The 12,642-nt window shown below is 44.3% G+C and overlaps 1 non-coding gene across 1 annotated transcript; it reads right to left on the minus strand.

The window, feature by feature from the left end:
* Window positions 1-899: 899 nt before the first annotated feature.
* On the minus strand, window positions 900-1,036 carry LOC118995598 (small nucleolar RNA SNORA42/SNORA80 family). The gene has a single exon (XR_005068311.1). It is a non-coding gene; the product is annotated as a small nucleolar RNA SNORA42/SNORA80 family (small nucleolar RNA).
* Between the last annotated feature and the right edge of the window lie 11,606 nt (window positions 1,037-12,642).

Consider the following 12,642-nt stretch of genomic DNA (forward strand, 5'->3'; position numbering starts at 1 on the left):
TTGCAGCTCAGGAGAGCACGTGTGGACAGGCGTGACCCGGCAGGGCCAGGTGTAGCACTCCTGGTCACGGGAGCAATAACGCCACCCTCACTCTTGACGTTCTAGAGTGAACTAGTGAGATGTTTTCCTTTTACATGTAAACCACTCTTGACTCCTCGATCGCTGACTTCGGAGGGGGCCTGCCCTTCCCTGGGGCCTCCGGGACCCTGGTCGGAGGCCCAGGGCAGCTGTGGTGCTGCTGAAACCCAGCCGGCACCGGGCGGAGGGCCGGGCCAAGCGGGCTCCCACTCATCCCCCGACCCCTTCATCATTTCTTAGTTACAGAGCCCTAGTACATGTCAGGCACTGCTCCGACCAGACACCAAGGCAGACAGAAATCCTAGTCTTTCATAGGCCTATATTCTTCTGAGGAAATGATTTTTCATGGTTTTTGTCCTTTACAAATAAACCGGAGCGTCGTGCCATGCTGCCAAGCATTGAATGCAGACCTGGGGAATGAATGCGCGCATTCCTTTGCAACTGGTCGGGGTGGCAGAACCTTTCATCTCGCCTTTATTGTTTACTATGATCCCTGCATTATCTTCAGAATAATGAAACACACCATCTTTTCTCCCGAAGGACTGGTTGTCGAATTGCCACCGCTGGATGCCCCTTCTTCCTGAGCTCTGGTTCGCCCTTTTCTGATTGGGGCCGTCACCACGCCTCCCACACCAGCAGCAGGAAGTCTGTCTCTTTAGTGGCCCCTGGATCCCGTTCACGGAGTGGATGCGCGGATTTTTGGCTCCTGTGTTGTTGGCACAGTTGATCACGGCTCCTACTGGGAGACTTGGGGAAACCCAGAATTTTGCACCAGAGGACCCATCACGGGCTTGCTTCAACGTCTTTTTTTTTTTTTTTCACACTGTACAACCCCCTTCAGTGCTCACAGCCCACAGAGAAGGAGGCTGGGCAATGGTTCCAGGCTGCAATTCACTCTGGCATGGGAACACTACGAGAGGCCCACAGGGAAGGGCCCCCCATAAATCCATCACCATGCTCCTTGCTTGCCAGAAAGGGGCTTATGTTCTAAGGTACGGTTCTGTTAGACCTGGTGCCCTGCTCTCTGTTTCCATGGCTACTGATACAGGTCAGTATCAGTCACTTTCCGTGGTCTCCGAAGGTGAGGTTGGGGCAAAGTGTTTCTTTGGGGTTCTTTGCTCCACTGTTACTCTTAGAAGTGGCCTTCTCAGTACAGCTCTTCCAACTCCTTAAGTGAAGGCTTCCCCCCCCCCCAAAGCATGCAGTAGTATCTAAGTAGGGAGCAATTCCTGTCTCAGCTGCACCCTGTGCCCCAAGTCAACATCTACCTCCAAGGAGTCAAGTCGTGCAGAAAGTTCTGGAACATCAGTGCAGCTTGTCCCTCCCCTATAGTACATTTCTTCTCAAGGATTTTCCCCTTCCATGGTTTTAACCCCCTGATTCCTGCCAGGCTCTCCACGGCTGTCTTTGCCAGCAGACATGAACTAACAAATGTAAACCTTAAAAGAGGAGAGCTATATCTCAATTTCTAAAATCACAAAGGTTTCTTTCTCCCTTACCTACACGGGTGTGCAGATGCAAATACAAGTGAGAATAGAATACCGTACAGCTTCACTAGAGAGCATGCAAGCTGGGATGCCAAGGAACAGTTCTCTCTTTCTATCTACGCGTCTAAGTCCCAGGCCTCTGTTGAGCTAAAAAATATCCCGTTACATATGAAATACAATAAACATTGTACTAAAGGTAAGTTTTTTAAAAGTTTACCTAAATATTGCCTGGCTTTTTTATTTCAAATTAGGCTCTCTCCAGATATTATTGTAAAAAATAACATATGATCATTTATAAAATTAGAAAATAAACATAGAAAGACAAAAATATAAGCCATACCCTACTATCTAGAGGTAATGATGATACTTGTAGTTCCGTTACATTTTATACATTTTTAACTTCTAATCTCTCCAAAACATTTTGATTAAAATTTTAATTATATTGCCCCCAAAAATCATATAGAAAGACAGAATATAAAACTTTTCTAGTGTTCCCTTACAATAGCATTTCTGAGAATTAGTCACTGTTAATAGTGACTATCCTTTTAGGCATTTTTTTTGCATATACAACCTCATATTTTTATTCTTTTTGAATCAATAGGGGTTTTTTTGGTTTGATTTGTAAAGTGTTACATTTCCTTTTTTCGACATCTTTGTTGAGGCTTATTTTATGGATCACATAATCCACTCATTTCAGATGTCCCGTTCAATGACTTTCGGTGCAGTGTTTGTTCTTACTATTGTACATGGACGACTGTCACCATATATGAGTTTCAGAGCATTTTCATCCCGCAGCAAGACCCCTCCTGCACATCCACGGCCTGCCCACGTCCCCTGGGCCCTTACTCAGGGCGAACACTGCCCGCTTTCTGTAGCCAGAGCTTTGCCTTTTCTGGACGCTTCACATAAATGGTATCACACACCATGCAGTCTATTGTGTCTGCTCTCATTTAGGGTAATACATAGATCTATAGAAAGTACGGAAGAGTGTTTATAAATGCCTAATGAGTATTATTTGAAAATAATCCTTCGCCAGTGAAAACACAAAGATGTTTTATGTACTGCTAATGTTAAGGGGGAAATTGAGAAATTATCAGCCTTAGAGAACCCGTGGACAACGTCTAAGCTTTTTTCACATTCCACGCTTCCCCCTAGTGGCCAGGACGGAAAAAAGGCCTGTATGTTTGTTAGTCTGAACACATCACAGATTCTCGGAGTACTCCTAAATGAGAGACGCACTACATTCGGGAACTTCGTATAAGAGATGTTTTCTTTTTGTTTATCGGGGCCCCTTCATAGAGCATATCTCCTGGGAGGCATAATTTATCATTTTCTGCAATTCTTCCCACCATCAAATCTACCAGCCTCCTCCTGAGGACAGATTAAGTACAGCCTTAAGAGCTCCAGGTACGTGCGTGCCCAACTACCCAAGTTCGAATCCCAACTCTGCCGCGTGCTAGTCATGGGACCGGGGGCAGGTGCCCACTCAGTGCCTGAACTTCTTCTCCTGTAAGATGAGGATAATAATCAGAGCTGTCTTATGTGGTTGTTGGGAGGGCTGAGTGAATTAAGGTGTGCGGATCTCCTTAGGACAGTCCTGGCACATCCAGGAGTTGAATGAATCTTATGTAGCCTCTGTTCCACGTTGCCTGCCGTCATTCCTGCTACAGTACACGCCCAAGGCAGCCCTTCCTTCCCAGCGCTCTGCTGTTGTCCTGGCCCTTCCTCCTAAACACTTTGTTTTGGTAATTTTCTCATCTTTGTCCTTGTGTATTTATTTCCAACCGCCCCCCCCCCCCCCCCCCCCCCCCCCCCCCCCCNCCCCCCGCACCCTGTATTGCCTCTCTAGTTCAAGACACCATGGTGCACTGGTCATAATAGACACCACTGTTACGGCCTTCTGACCAGTCGCCCTGCGCCAACCCTTACAGCACACTGCTAGTCGGCAACCCGAGTACTTAAAAACACGAACTAGAATTTGTTTCTGCTTAAGAGTAATGTTTTGTAGAGCAGGAAATCTGAATGCTGTACGTGATGGATGTTTTCTAGTCCCAAAGCAGCTCTCCCGCGGCCGACCACTGAAGCCTGCCAGTTCTGATTCTCCGGGTCCAGCACTGCAACCACCGCCTTCCCAGATGGGGAGGCAGGCCTGAGCAGGACGGGCAATATGTCTCAAGCCCATTTTCACCCACAGCTGGGGTCTGCGATGAAGTCTACTGTCACGAGTCCCATAGTCCTGCTACTTCGCCACTTCCGCTGTGAGCCCGGCACCTCCCATCCAGGCTGCCCGCTTCCCAACCACCTGCTGTGTTTGCTGAGACTGCCTGAGTCTAGCTTCTGGGGCTGCCTGCTTTAGACACAGGGACCCTGGGCCAGAAGTGAAATCTTTCCGGACTAGTAACTTACTGAGGTGGGATGCTCAAAATATGCTTAGGTTTTTTTTCTTTTTTCTTTCCAAGGTGTTAGAGTGGGCCTCCATCCCCTCTAGCTTTTCTGGGGTCCTGCTGGAGCCCACACGGACCACTCAACACTGCTATTCACCTCACTCTGAATAACATCTCCCCATGGGAGGCCCCGGCTGACTTGCTTTGCCTGTCAGATTACAGCTCCCTGGATGCTGTGGAAGGTGGGGATGCTTGTGCCCCCTCTGCATTGAGAGAGAGTGGCCAAGTTCAAGTACCACTTAGCAGATCTTGTTTATTTCTCCATAAAAGCAAGGGGTAGGTTCATTTCCTCTCTTAGCCCTGACAACGAGCTTTCCTTTGTGAGAAACTGACCCGGAGAGCCTCCATCTTCCATCCCTGGCCCAGTGGGGCTGCAACATAGACAAGAATTGAAATGAAAGCCCACACTCCATATGTCTATGGTTGTAGAGATTATCAATCAAGTGAACAAATCATTCAATAAAGTCTACATTCAGAATATATACCTTCAGAATAAGAAAACTGGCATATGTGCAAAGGGTTCTGGCGGATGTGGCTCAGTGGATCAAGTGCCGGTCCGCGAATCAAAGGGTCGCCGGTTTGATTCCCAGTCATGGCACATGCTTGGGTTGCAATCCAGGTCCCCAGTAGGGGGCGCACAAGAGGCAACCAAACACTGATGTTTTGCTCCCTCTCTTTCTCCCTCCTTTCTCCTTTCTCTAAAAATAGTCTTTAAAAAAATGTGTAAAGCTATCTTTTAAAAAATATTACTGAAAATTGACAAAACATTAAAGATAAGTGAAGTTGATTATTATTGCCTGTCTAAGTGTTCTATTGATGAGTATAAAATAAAGGCAATCGTAATTAATAAATGTTTACAGATTTATTTCTCTGGCCCTCATTTTAGCAAAGCAGTCATTATAATCAAGGTTTTCACAATGATGAGCCTTGACACTCACTGCTGCATGCTGTGTGAGGAAAGGAGAAACCCCCTTTGCTTGGCTCCGTGTCTAATGCCCCTGGCCTGTCTCTGCTCCCCTCACTTTCTGGCCCCCAGGTAAAGAGGGAGGGATTTGAATGGAGAGTTTGGCAGAAGAAGCCAAAGGTGTTCAGTTCTTCCTCCTCATTTCCTCTTTGACTTTTGTCTGCCCTCAGGGTGTATGCCACTGCTTGGCTTTTCCGTGTGGTTGTCCAGCGCTGCCTATGATGAGGTAGGTCAGTTCAATTCAGGGGTGGAATATTAGGTAACCCCCTTGGCCAACACACCTGCTCCACACCCTCAGCTGCCTTTAATGGCAATAAAGGTGATAGTTTTCCTTTCCTGCTGCCTTATTCTTTCATATCTCTCTTTCTTAGTTGGTGCCACATTTGGGCAGGAAATAGATGTATCATTGCGCCCTGTAAAATTCCAACATGCTGGGGCCATGAGGTTCCCATGGGCATACAGTCTGGGCACTGTGCTTTCACAGATCTGCCCAAATGTGCGAACAACTTTTAACTAATTCTCTATAAAACTTAAGCATGGTTTTACTGGAGGTTCAAGGAAGGAATGCAACACAGAAAGTGGTGCATACAACTCCAGTTCGATCCTGGATCCCTGCCCGACTCCTGCACTACTGTGGCTCACTCTGTCTCCCCCAAAACGGCTCCATCATCACTCTAATCACACCTCCGCCCCAGAATCCAGCCCCAAGAGCCCAGCCCCACTGAGTCCCAGGAGAGCAGGAGGACCTTCTCTCCGCTGAGGCACAGCCCACCTCTCGAAGTCCTTAGCTTCTTTTCTTGTCTCTGAACCAACCTCTCCCCAAGTTGAGTGACAATGAGAACATAGTTTCTCAGAGAAAAGTCTGTCGCAGAGGAATTCGCCCCCCATACACAAATGCGAATTCTGGTCCTGTGCTTCCTACAGTGACACATTCCCAGAGTCTGGGTTAGGTAGCGTTGAATACCATCCTGGGTGGTGAACCAGTCGATCACACCGATCGCAGGGAATTACATCAAGCCTCGGCTAGTTCTTCTGATAGCTGCTCCTCCTGCCCGAAGAGAAGATTAGGCCTGACCGTTAGTTCCACGCTCTCTGCCCTCTGAATTCTGCATCTCCAAACAGCTGTTCCAAAACAACATGCAGGTCTCCCTAGAAGCGCGGGAGAGAATCTGCTTGCCCAATGCTCTGAGAAAATTTCACAGCACAGTTAGTGACTTATGGCCTGGCAATTATGACCTTTGCAGAGATAATGCCACAGCTGATCACATATCCTTCATCTGATAGCCCCAACCTTGTTACTTGGCAGCTGTGTCAATAGGGTCCCAAGGAAAGCAGATAATGAGACAGAGCTGGGAGATTTATTGGTGAAGGAAGTCTCGGAAAGACAGAAAGGAGGGTACGGGGTTGGGCAGAGATGGCCATCAGACCATGATGCAGATCTGGGGTTTATAAAAGGACAAGGAGGAAGTGGGGTGTGGCAGAGAGAGCCTCGGGCCAACGCTGGTCTGGTGGAGCCTCAGTCCTCCCACCAGAGCAGATCGCCTGTGAGAGGGGTGCGGCTTTGGGCAGAGAGGGGCAGGCGCAGGAGCCCTGCCATGCACAGTCACTGGCTGGGGCTGCCCAGGACACTGGGGGGCCTACACCTGAAAGCCTTGGTGAACACTTCCTTGTAGCTGAACAGCAAGTTCCTTCAGAAGAGACCTAAGTATGTGCCTTCTCGGCTTCTGCAGTAGGGACCTTTGCATTTTTCGGCCAACTTCCCATCCTGTTACATGATGAAGCGGAACCTCAAAAATGTTTGCTTGCCTAGCCGGGTAGCTACAGCATCGTCCTGATACACCAAGGGTGTAGGTTTGATGCCTGGTCAGCAACATACCAGAATCAACTACTGAATGCAAACCGATGTGTGTGTGTGTCTCTCTCTTCCCCTCTCCCTCTTTCTCTCTAAAATCAATCAATCAAAACTTTTTAAAAAGTTTTGCTCATCATTTCAGTAAAGTTCCTCTTCTCTTTTACTTCTTTCCGTCACTATGGCCCCATTCCGACCTGTTATTCCTTGCTAGCACTACTGCGATCATTTCACCTGGTTTTCCCATTCTACCCTGATCTCCCCACTGCAGTCAGTCATCTCGTCAAATAGAAGTCTAATCGAACCCCCTAGTAGCTTAGCATTACTCTTAAAAATACACTAAATCCTTGACACCATCCCCCTAAGGGGGAACCCCGACACCCTCTTCAGCCTGGTCTCATACACCTCCCCGGCTCTGCTCCATTGCAGTGCTTCTTTCTATCCCAGAAAACGAGTCTTGCCTCTTTCCCAGGCCTCTCGTATGTGCGAATCTTCCTCCCGGGATGCTTCTTGAATCCTTTCCACTTCTGAGAAATGCAGCGTGACGCAATGCACTTTGGTGTCTATTTACTTTTTCTCTATTCAGCATACTCTAAACTTTGTCTTTAAAAATTAGGCAAAATGTAGGTCAGAGGGCAGAATTTTTATAAAAATATAACTGAACATATAGAGAGAGTACAAATAGGCATGTAAAAAAGTGAGGATCATATTACCACCCAAAATCCATGCAGAGTAAGTTGAACACAATGATCGTTTTTGAAGAAATAATTAATTAATTATTTTAATTATTTTTCAGATTACTATAAAAAACAAGTTTGCAGCCAATTATTTCCGCGGGACCATGAAAAAATTCTGTGGTCTTAGAAAAGGAGAAAATGGATAAATGTAGGACTTCTATTTCCGGCAGTGCAGTCAACAAGATAACTTGAAAAACTTCTTGCCGTATAATATCTAGAGATTTTGGATAAAATATAACTAATGTTTATTTGTTTGTTTGTTTGTTTGTTTATTGAGAGGGGGGCAGAGAGGAAGAGAAATATTGATGTGTGAGAGAAACATTGATCGGTTGCCTGTCACTCACCCCCCCTGTGGACCTGCAAAATATAAATATTATAAATATACAAAAATTATAAATTACAAATATACAAAAATTATAATATACAAAATATTATAAATATACAAAATATTTTAAAGCATTTTAAAAATAAATAAAAAATAAATTAAAACAATAGACCCCAAATTCTGAACACAGTATCACATGAGACAGGGAAGCGGATGAGGGGGTGATCAAAATTAAAGCGTATCAAGATCCTTTTTTTCTACAGAGATAATTATTTTCTATAGATATAGAGAAGAGAGAGGTTTCACATATTTTTAACTATGCTAAGTATGACTGCATATTTTTTAATGTGTTGTTACTTCCAAAGACATCAGACACGCTCATTTAAATATCTGTAAAAGTAGTGAAAGACACACACACAAGAACATTTATCTCAATATTATTTATAGCAGCTCACTGAAACAACCTGTTTGAGAAGCTAAGTGGATTATGAGACATATATATATACACACATACATATATTCTGAAGAATATGATGCAGTCACTAATGATGATGATATTCCTCCCTATTTATTGCCTTGAAAAGATTTCATGCATATGAATGAGTAAAATACATGTAGGTCGGAAAATACATGTATGAGCTCATCTTTTTCTTCTTTTGTTTTTGATTTTTTTGTCATTTATTTCATTTTTATTTTTTATGAATCTATGAGGTCATTTATATAAAATTCTTTCTATATGTCAATGATAATGAGAAAGCTTGTTTTGGTTAAGTGTCTAGATTATTTTTATTTTGTGCTTTACACCTTTCTATATTAGAATTTGTTAAAATGGGCATGCGTTATTCTTTTTAAAAATATTTTTTTTATTTATTTTTTTAGAGATGGAGAAAGGAGGGAAAAAGAGAGGGACAGAAACATGGATGTGGAAGAGAAACATTGATTGGTTGCTTCTTGTAGGCCCCGAACAAGAGGACCTGGCCTGCAACCCAGGCATGTGCCCTGACTGGGAACTGAACCAGCAAACTTTTGGCACCCAACCCACTGAGCCACACCACTCAGGGTGTCATGTGTTATCTAAACAAAACAAAACAGTAAAGCTGTAAAATGTAAATGATAAAAAAAACCCCAAGTACGTTTGCTCTTCCATTTGCACCTGGGCTATGTCCATTAGCTGAGGAGCGAAATCATTGTACCTAGGAAGGAGAGAAGGAGAGAAGGCAAGCAAAGACCAGAGTTGGCTGTACTTTCTCCTCTCTTATAAGCGGTAGGGCTTCTTCAGTCTGTACTGGGACTCCAGTGCCCGCAAAAAAGTCTGCCGCACTTTTCTTGTCTGGAAGTTAGAATCGCGTGGCCTATTCCTCTCTGGCAAGGAGATGCATGAAAGGGGATTCTGGGGATTAGGAAAGCAGTTCTGGTCAAATAAAATGCCCCAAGGCTACGGAATTCAATAACAAAGAATTTTTCACAATCCCAGCATTCAAGGTGACCCCTCCTTCCGAATTCTTTCAAAATTCCACCTAATTCCTTTAGTTCCTTCTCAGCAGTTCATTCCCATCTTTTTTAAACCTAGCACTAAGGCATCAAGATTTTACACAAACTATGGAAGTGCACACGTAAGCTTTCTCTAAGTTATGAGGTGTGAGTGTCTCCTAGGCCCAAAGATGCACCGAGGTTTGCAGGTGCTATGGTACCGACAGGCGAGGAAGCAGTTGGTGTTGAAATGTGTGTCCTGATCCAAGTGCCCTAGTCCAGCCTCCTGCTTGTACAGTTATGAGCATTTGTCCAACTCTGAAGGTCCACAAAGTGCATTTTCAAAATAACCTAGTCAGCAGAGGTCCCCAACCTTTTTTGGCACCAGGGACTGTTGTCACGGAGGACAATTTTTCCCTGATGGGGGATGGAGGGGATGGTTCCCAAGATGACTCAGTGCATAACATCCAAGCTCACCTCCTGCTGTGTGGCTCAACTCCTAATAGGCCCAGACCGTCTGGTCCTGGGGACCAGAGTTCAGGGACCCCTGGTCTAGATTATGTACATCTTAACCTCCTGACGAGAATACAAACACTGCAAGTGGGGCTATAAGTGTGTGTGTACTTTCTAAAAGATGATTTGATAAAAAATATTTCCATGGACTTGTTGAGTACTCCCCAATTTAAAAGAAGAAGCCTCATAATCCCCCTCAACGTGTCTGTATTTGGAGATAGGACTTTTAGGGAGATAATTAAAGTTAAATGAGGTCCTAAGGGTGGGGTTCTAATGACAATGATCAGACAGGGCTGGTGCCCTTAGACAAGGGGAAGAGACACCAGCACTCTCGAAAACGACTTTTGCAGCCCAAACAGCACCGAATACTGTATTCTGCCCCGTATGACACACTGCTGCGTGTACTGCGCACCCACGTTTGGGGGCACATTATACACATCATTATACTCGCTACTATATCAGTGGTGTGCAATCACTATTCCCACCCATAATGTACATCCTTATTTTTTCCTCAAAAATCTGGGCCAAAAGTGTGCATTGTCTACCGCAAAATACGGTATGGGACTTTGAGCCCATTATTTAACCTCTGTATTAGTTTATTATTATTGGCTTTTCTTTCTACATCCTACTGATCTCCAGAGAACTTTACTCTTTGTTCCGCCCCAGTAAACATAGTTTTACAAGTGGTTTCAATGGAGACTCACCTACGTGCTATAATTGGGAGGATGGCGGGGGCACTGCCCATCCAAAACAATACTTATTAAAAATTACAATTCCAGCAGTGAACTTGTGTTAAACAAATTATTGGCAAAGGCGATCTCAGTCTCTGGGCATAATTTGCCCACAAGGAAACACACACACACACACACACACACACACACACGCTCCCCCTCTGTCCCTCTCCCCTCCCACCCTCTCTCCTTCCCTGACAGTGGTGTTCCAATGGCCATGTTGCTTCAAACTCAAACCTCATCACTGCCTTGCAGGGCTGGCCTTACGGGCGTGCACACCATGCAGTGCCCAGGTCCTCCCCCGGAGAAGGGCCCTGGGCTTGGCTTAACGTTCTGCTGTTGTTGCTGTCTTGAAATTCTTAATAATTTTTGAACAGGGCCCTTTGTCTCCATTTTGCACTGGGCCCCCCAAATTCTATAGGAAGAATGGCTTCCTTGGGTGGAAGCACTGTCCTTGGAGAAGCCTTATGTTGAGAGCAAATCATTGACCTGAGAAGCACGCCACATGAACACGAGTTGTCACCCATTTTGTCACATTAATTAATGTGTTAATTAATTAACTGAGAGAGCAGAGCTCTGAAGGGTTGAGGCCGTGAACCTCCGAGAGTTTTGGGGTGGACAAGCAGCCGGAATAGGTCCAGAGCACGAATACCACCTGCACTGGGAGGGAAAAATGAGGTACTATTTATGCCATGTATCATGCTATTTATGTTAATTCTACTTAACTTAGAGTTTTTTTATTTAAAAGATGAGCAAAACGAAAGATGCTAGGTTATTTTACCTACATTTCTAAGAGGTGACATTTTTATTTTTTAGAGTCAGATAAATGATTAGAATAATTTGGTTTTTGCTAAAGGCAGTTATAATTTTTTTCAAAGTTTACCAAATCTATACTCCGGGTATTTTTCAGTCAGAAAATGAAAATTGTTCCTGTAGTATTAATATACCTTCACTTTATATTAAATCTTAGATATTAATTAAGGAGGTATTTTTCTCTACTAGATTTATTTTGAGTCAAAACTGATAATAATGTTGTTCTTTTAAAAATTATTTATTTATTTATTCTTTTTAGAGAGGGGGAAGGGAGGGAGAAAGATAGGGAGAGAAACATCAATGTGTGGTTGCCTCTCACCTGGCCCCCACTGGGGACCTGGCCCGCAACCCAGGCATGTGTGCCCTGACCAGGAATCAAACTGCAACCCTTTGGTTCACAGCATGCACTCAATCCACTGAGCTACACCAGCCAGGGCTGATAATAATGTTCTTCTAAACAACATTTATGTATTAGACCAGAGTTTACATCATATATTTTATTTCATTTTGTATTACGTTTATTTTAGTGTGTTTGAAAAACAAATTAAAACCAACATTTATGATACTCTGTATCAATCAGCAAATTTTATTGCTTTTTATAATTTTACTGTAAAGGCAAAGAATGCAAAAGTCAACTATTAAAATAAAAAAAACACCAGAAAATTGCACTTGAACAATTAAAAACAGCCTCGTGGTGTGGTTCAGTGGGTTGAGTACCAGACTGTGAATTGAAAACTCGAAGGTCAGGGCACATGCCTGGGTTGCCGGCCAGGTCTCCAATTGGGGACCTGTGAGAGGCAACTGTTCCATGTACCTCTCACACATCAGTGTTTCTCTATCTTTCTTCCTCTTCCCCTAACTAAAAATAATTACAATGATATCTTAGAGCCCTAGCTGGCTTGGCTTGGTGGATTGAGTGCGGGCCTGTGAATCAAGGGATTGCGGTTCGATTCCCAGTCGGGGCACATGCCTGGGTTGCAGGCAAGTTCCCTGCCGGGGATGCACTAGAGGCAGCCATATGTTGATGTTTCTCTTCCTCTCTCCTTTCCTTCCCCTCTAAAGATAAATAAATAAACTCTTTCAAAAATTATATCTTATAAAAAGGACATCAGAGGACCTGATGTATTTATGTTGAATGACAATACAAATAAAAACAAATGACTAAAAGATTGAATGAAGGGTGCTAAACAGAAGGACGAACAACTTAAATCCTAACACTCGTGTAATGATA

The sequence above is a fragment of the Sturnira hondurensis genome, unplaced genomic scaffold, assembly GCF_014824575.4.
Source record: "Sturnira hondurensis isolate 20B ecotype Veracruz unplaced genomic scaffold, ASM1482457v3 Scaffold0010128, whole genome shotgun sequence".
Lineage (NCBI taxonomy): Eukaryota > Metazoa > Chordata > Mammalia > Chiroptera > Phyllostomidae > Sturnira > Sturnira hondurensis.